Source organism: Muntiacus reevesi, chromosome 19 (assembly GCF_963930625.1).
Source record: "Muntiacus reevesi chromosome 19, mMunRee1.1, whole genome shotgun sequence".
In the NCBI taxonomy this organism is placed as follows: Eukaryota; Metazoa; Chordata; class Mammalia; order Artiodactyla; family Cervidae; genus Muntiacus; species Muntiacus reevesi.
The window spans coordinates 41,575,475-41,582,843 of NC_089267.1; the positions used below are offsets into that span (position 1 = coordinate 41,575,475).

Sequence of the window (7,369 nt, forward strand, 5' to 3'; positions counted from 1 at the left end):
TCATAATTTAGCATTAAGTACTATCAAATCATAGATGCATGAATTAATTGGGATAAAAACAGGGTAGTGGAATTCACTATGAGATTCATTTCTGATACAGTGTATGTATTTAATCATTAGCCACAAAATTTACAATATATTTACGTTATGTTGACGAGCTTTATACTTGTGATCAACATAATACCTACCCCACCCAGAATAATTTTTGGGGGTCAATGTATCAGTTCGTTGTAAGATATTTAGGACACCAATTTGTGAGCAGAATCACAGAACAGAGGTAGCCCTGGAACTGAGGGACGGCTTTGAATTTTTGGCGAAATTTGTGAGTCCAGGTCTCTCAGATCAACCTTGTGCGGCTCTGTGAGCTTGAATTTCCCTTCCTCTGCATCGAAGGTCTTACCTTCCTGGTATCTGGGCTTTATGAAGCTGCTTCTTCTTGAAATAAGCCTCAGGGAGATGTTTTGGGATTTCCACACCACTCATCAGTCTTTGTGGAGGTGGTGATGACAAGTTTCTGGTGTGTTCTAACAGAGGAACTCGACTGAGGACCAGAGGTCCAGTCACGAGCAGCATGCTACTGCTCAGCTGCTTCAAGAAAACCACTGTCATGCCTCTGGTGCCCAGTGAGGATGCTTGGAATGGTGCTGGGAGTGATGCTAGCTCACAGCTTCTTCACATCTGATGGAAGGGTTTTCTCCTGAGGCTTACCAGCTTTCAAGGTACATCTTCAGTGGAGCAGTATCCAGGTGTCCTGAGAAGCTTAGCCACTTGGCTCCCATCATTTCTGTCACCCCCACCCAAACTAGTTTTGTGTAGTAGAAAGAAATTTCTCTTTATTTTCTCTCTTTTTTTCTCTTTATTTTCAAGCTACATTTAGTAGCTTATGATTACTTCCTCTTTTCCACGACTTTGCTGGAACGCAAAGCAGATGGGGCAAAGCTGCCAATTCCTCTGACTAGGATGGGGTTTTGGTTGTTGTGGGATTTCCCCTTTTGAGGTGTTTTGGCCTTGAGGTTACCCTTCTTAACCTTGCCCTGGCATCAGCCTTGTTGGCTTTATGTTTCTTATTATTATCTAGCTTCTCTGTGTTTTCATCCACCATCTCGCAAGATGGGAAAGGCCAGAATAGTATTTTTTTTTTTTTAAACATAGAACATTTGTGGCCATAGAAAAACTAAAAAAAAAAAAAAAAAAAAAAAAAATTATCTCAATCTATCTCTGTCTTTATTTATATGGCTCTATCTAACTCTATATATTGGAGAAGACAATGGCAACCCACTCCAGTACTCTTGCCTGGAAAATCCCACGGTCAGAGGAGCCTGGTAGGCTGCAGTCCCTGGGGTCGCTGCGAGTCTGACATGACTGAGCGGCTTCGCTTTCACTTTTCACTTCCATGCATTGGAGAAGGAAATGGCAACCCACTCTAGTGTTCTTGCCTGGAGAATCCCAGGGATGGGGAAGCCTGGTGGGCTGCCATCTATGGGGTCGCACAGAGTCAGACATGACTGAAGTGACTTAGCAGTAGCAGCAGCAACTCTATATATAGAACAGAAATATATATGTATATATGTATATGTGTATACATATATATTTTTGTTGTTGTTTTAGTCATTAAATTGTGTCTGACACTTTTTTTGACCCTGTGGTCTATAGCCCTCTAGGCTCCTCTGTCCATGGGATTTCCCAGGCAAGAATCCTGGAGTGGGTTGCCATTTCTTTCTCCAGGGGATCTTCCTGACCCAGGGGTCGAACCTGTATCTCTTGCATTGGCAGATGGATTCTTTACCATTGAGCCACCAGGGAAGCCTATATTTATATAATAAAGTGATCAAAATAATAAAATGTTCATTATAAGCATTATAAAATAGCAACAAAAAGACTTTAAACCAGAAAAAATATAAGGATAACTCATTACTGTAAGTATAATGGAAATATGAGTTTAAGGAGAAAGTGAATTGTCCTCAGATACAGAAGAAGGATTCCATGACTGTCTAGAAGAGTGAACTAGATTGGAATATAGGAGGTTTCTGGAAAAGAAAGGATTAGCCTTGGGAGGAGCAGAGATAAGAAAAGCCAGAGCTATGGGTGAGTGGTCTGGGGTGTGAGGGCTCCCATTCATTTTTTTTTTTTTTTTTTTAATATTTATTTTTACTTCTTTTATTTGGCTGTGAAGGGTCTTAGTTGTGGCATGTGGGATCTAGATTCCTGATTAGGAGTTAGACCTGAGCCCCCTGCCCTGAGAACATGGAGTTTTAGCCCCTGAACCACCAAGGAAGTCCTAGGGCTCCCATTCTTGTCTAGACACTGATTCTGCTTCTTGAATTTTGAGGTAAAACTGTTTCCTTCAACTGATTGTCCTTTTCTGCTTCTCTTGCTTCTTCTCTCTTTCCTTCCTCCAACATCCCCTTCATCCCCTTCCTTCACTGACCACACAACAGGTCAAATAGGTATAGGATGAAGATAAGCATCAGGGAATATAAGACAGAAAAGCAACATGGTTTTGTGACCATGGATGTGGTTAAGTTTGTGGCGGGTTTTTATTTAGGAGGGGGAGCTGAAGGGCATGGAGTGAGAAAGATGAGTGCACAGGTGAAGTCACATCATGTCTGTTGTTTTTCTGCCCTTTAAGCCTCAGGATGAGTTCCTGGCTGGAGAGGCTTGTGGGGCGGGGGGTGGGGAGAACAGCTGCTCTACCCCTTGGATAAGACAAGTAGGGTAGCCATGCTGGTCTCTGCCTCCTTCTAGAAGAGGTGGGAAGATTTCCTCTTTAGCAAAAGGAGTTCAAGTAGCAGAAAACCATCTGGACCAAGGGTCAGAGAGCTGGATTCAGGCCATGCACTGCCACTGTTTTCTGTGACCTTGGGAAAAGCATCTTGACTCTTGGTGCCCCATTTGTAAAGGACAAAAATTGAATAAAGTGATCTGTGCATTTTTTCCCTATTCCAAAATTAGTGTTTGTGAGTTTTGAGAATTGGACAGCATCTACAAAAGCCTAGGAACTTTTGTTTTCCTTCATCATTCTTGATGAGAAAAATTACAGTGAACTTTCCAGTTCATTGTTTAATAAAAAAAAAAAAAAAGGAAAAAAGGAGTCGTTTCTCTCTGCAAAACATCAAGATTTACTCTGCCCCCTAATAGTTGCCTGGGTAGAATTTTCCATCTTAGCACAAAGCAACTCGACCTGGTTTCAACTAATCTCTGTACACCCCTAATTTAACAAGAGGAACTGGAAGAGTCAGACAGTGTGTGGGAAGACTGGAGAAAATAGGAAGGTATAGAAACCACTAGAGATGGAGATAAGTTAAACATTCTGGCAAATTATCACGGTGTGTTGCTCAAGCTGAATGCTTAGGCAGTTGGGAAGGTAGTTAAGAGAATGGCTTTAAATGCTTCATCTAATTGCAAGCAGCTGTCGATTAGTGGAGCTTGACCAACTGTTTTTGATTCTACTCAGTGGTGATGAAGAGAATGAAATTTTTAAGGGAAACTGGCAGGGGCTTTGCGTGTGCATGAAGTTCCTTGCACTTTTTTTAGAGGTCAGAGAGTGTAGTAACTGTTAAGAGATGCTCTTTGAAACCATGGCAGCCTTTCATGATAATGAGTTTCCTAAATTTTACCAACATTTGTTGAACTTTTGGCTGGAGGCAAACTTCTCTGTTACCCAAATTCTGGAATGATTTTTCATGGGGAGTGATTCATCCCCCAATGGTGAGTGACTGAATGACTTGTGCCAATACAGAAGCAATTGTTCAATGCAGGCAGTAAATTTCGAATGAGAGATAGTAATGCCAGTTGAGTCTTCTCCTTAAGGAATGTTTCATTTCACTTTTTGGATTAGAAAAATAGGAAAAATAAGAAAGTGGAAAATTTTAGCTCGTTTCCTGCAGTTGTAAAACCTGCTAGAAATCATTTCAACTTGAGAATTTTTCAGAAGACAAAGTTTTTAGTAACTCAGTCTAATCAGTTTGATACCTCTTTTGATGGAATTATGCTTCTATATTTTCTTTTTCCTAATAAGATTAGTCATCTTTTCTAATATTTATTGCTTTCATTTCTTGTCATACATTTAAAAAACAGTTATTTCAATGTTTCTGCTTTGCAAACTGGAGAGACCATTAACTTGATTTAAAGCAAGTCTTCTGTGAATACAGGAAGGCCTACAAGTCCTAAAAGGAGCTAACTCATCTCAAAACATGCAGAAAAAGGCAACTGGCAGAATCTCTCAGGGAGAAAGGGGCTATACTCTTTCAATATCAATTACAATCCCTTTTATAGTCTGAATTTCAGTGCCTTGAAAGAGAAAGTAAGTTTTCTAAATATGGACATGTGCAAAGATTTATCAACAAGGGTATTCTTCACAGCCTTGTTTACAATAGTGCAGAATATCCCAAATGTCTACAACTGGCATTACCTCAATAATTTATAGTGTTCATATGCAGGCATAAAAATGTGGGAAAGAATATATCAGTGACATGGGGAAATGGTCATATGGATTAGGTGAAAATCAGGATCAAAAAGAGTCATTTTAATAATTTTTGCCTAGAGAATTCCATGGACGGGGAGCATGGTGGGCTACAGTCCGTGGGGTCGCAAAGAATCAGATATGACTGAGTGACTAGCACACATATTTAAATATATATTTAAAATTATGTGGTGTGTATATGTGTATGAAAAACCAAAGTTGAGCTTCCCTGGTAATTTAGTGGTAAAGGATCCATCTGCCAATGCAGAAGACATGGATTTGATCTGTGATCCAGGAAGATCCCACATGCCATGGAGCAACTAAGCCTGTACACCACAACTATTGATTCTGTGCTCTAGACCCTGGGAGCTGCAACTACTGAAGCCTACACACCCTAGAGCCTGTGCTCTGCAACGAGAGAAGTCATCACAATCAGAAGCTCATGTGCTGCAACTAGAGAAAACCAGTGCAACAATGAAGACAGCACGACCATAAGTAAATAAAATTATTTTTTAAAAAAAGAACATCCAAAGTCAAAAGAACAAAATGGAAAGAGTGGCCGTGGGATTACACATGATTTTTATTTTTGTGGTTTTTCTGTGTTCCCTAATTTTCCCCCAAAGAACACAGACTACTTTTATAAATAGAAAAAAGAAATTATTTTCAAATAAATATTCAAAAATGTCAATTCTGATATCATAAAGGATTTTACTCCCTGTCAGGATGAAGCCTAAAGAGGAGACTCACGTCCGGCAAGGGAGAAAAAAAAATCAAGAAGGACAGCACTCAATAAACACCTAATTATGTTTCTGATCTCGTGCCTGTTTGAAGCACTCACACTTGTTTTGACTCAGCTAGATAAGTCAGCTCCTCTACAACAGTCACAATTTCCACCAGCTGTTTTCGATGTTTGAGGTTATGTTTTTGTTTGAGTGAACTTCACTGCCTATCCCTTGAGCGAGCTTATGAACAATTGTAAAGGAAGTCTTTGAGGCCGACTCAGAGGAAAGCTGCTAATCTCATGACATCCACAAGGATTTGAAAAGGCAGCTCCATCTGTGCTGTTTCTGTTTTCCTTCCATGGAAGGTCTCTTGATGTCAGAAAAATGGGCCACTTCTGGGTCCAGTTGTTGGATGGAACATTCGTGACCACAGCTATGTCCAGGGGTTCCCACAGACACATTTAACCTAGAAGATGTGAGTGACAAACCCTCCGCAGGGTGCGCTTCCAACCCTTCCCTGGGGTTTGTTTCCCATGTGGTAATTCCCTTCCAGGAGTTCAGAGTTGGGGAGCGCTCTGGCAGGAAGCTATTTATCATTGAGAACCACCAAAGGAGGGCTCCTGCCATCTGCGCCTGACACCTCTGAGACTTTCTTCTGAGTTGGAAGCCAGGGGGTTCTCAGTGCATGATGTGGCAGAGTTTCTGGAAACAGATTTGGGGAAGAGGAAGCTGACTTATGTGGGAGTCACCATGTCAGTTGTCATTCTCTGACACCCCCTCCTCCACGGTGTTTTTTTTTTCCCCAAAGAAAAGAAAAATGCTGAAGTTGTTAGTAGGAGATGAGATTCAATTAGAAATATTCTGGGGCAGAGTGAAGGTTTACCTGACTTTGGGAGCTCACCTTTGTGGGTTATTACCTGGTTTAGTTTATATTCCTTCCAGCGTACCTTGTTCTCCTCTCCTTTTTTCCCTTTAATTCATGCAAACTAATGTGACCCAAATTTGTTATTTTTCATTTAAATGCTGTTTGCAAAGTGAGCATCTGTAAGCCAGCTACCTTGCCTGGCAATCAATAAAACTGTTATAAAGAACATATATTCAAGAAGCTCACAGAGAATGAAGGCAAGTAAGCAGTGATGAGGTTAAGAACTTTGCTAAAGTGGGCTTCCCTGGTGGCTCAGTGATAAATAATCCATCTGCCAATGCAGGAGACATGAGTGCAGTCCCTGGGCTGGGAAGAGCCCCCGGAGGAGGAAATGGCAACCCACTCTGGTATTCTTGTCTGGGAAATCCCATGGATAGAGGAGATTGGCGGACTACAGTCCATGAGGTCACGAATGGTTGCACATGATTGAGTGACTATGCTAAAGCAGCGATTTGTTGAGAGAAAATCAGAATCCCAGAGGGGCTGGCAAAGCTGTAGGCCTGGCAGTTCTATCTCCAGAGAAACTGCTAGAACAGATGGTTACTTGAACATTCTTGACCAGAGAAATGTATTGGTTTGCTAGTAGAGTTCCATCAGTCAAGACTCTTTCAGTAGTGACAGAAACTCAGCTCAAGTTCAAGATATTGTAATTTTAGGCCCTGCAGGATTCAAATGATGTTATCAGGAGTCTTACTTCTTTCATCTCTCGGCTGAGTTTTCTTCAGTGTGGGTGTCATTCTCTGCCACGCTCTTCCCTCTTGTGGCACTGGCCACCAGAAGCCCCAGATGTGCTGCCTATCAGTCTTGGAATACCAGAGGGGAAAGGTCTCTGTTCCAACAGTTCCAACCGTTGTTTGGGGCTGACTCTCATCAGATCAACCTGTGTCTTGCCAGCCAATTTATGTGGGTTGGGTGTGTGCACATTCACTGGGCCGACCTATTTTGGGGGCCCTTCCCTTTGCCCAGTGAAAGACGGCTGGGTAATCACTTCCATCACAACGCCCCTGATACCCTCTTCTTGAAGAATTATTATAATTTGAACTGTCCTAAGTTATCAGAGCAGTTCTAGCAGACTTCAGAAACTTTAATACAGAAGGGACTGGAGTTTTCATTTTTCTTATTTCTCATTTCCCAGAGGTTCTAGAATCCCTATGCAAATTTCCCTACTCCCTGCCCAGCAGTGAGATCTTCCTCTCCAGAGCTTAGGAAGACTGCCTCTCCTCCAGGACAGGGGGCGCCTACTTCTCTTGTGTTTGTGTG

General features: G+C 41.7%; 1 pseudogene; it reads right to left on the reverse strand.

Moving 5' to 3' along the window:
• Positions 1 to 220: 220 nt before the first annotated feature.
• On the reverse strand, positions 221 to 1,102 carry LOC136150709 (large ribosomal subunit protein eL6 pseudogene; annotated as a pseudogene).
• Between the last annotated feature and the right edge of the window lie 6,267 nt (positions 1,103 to 7,369).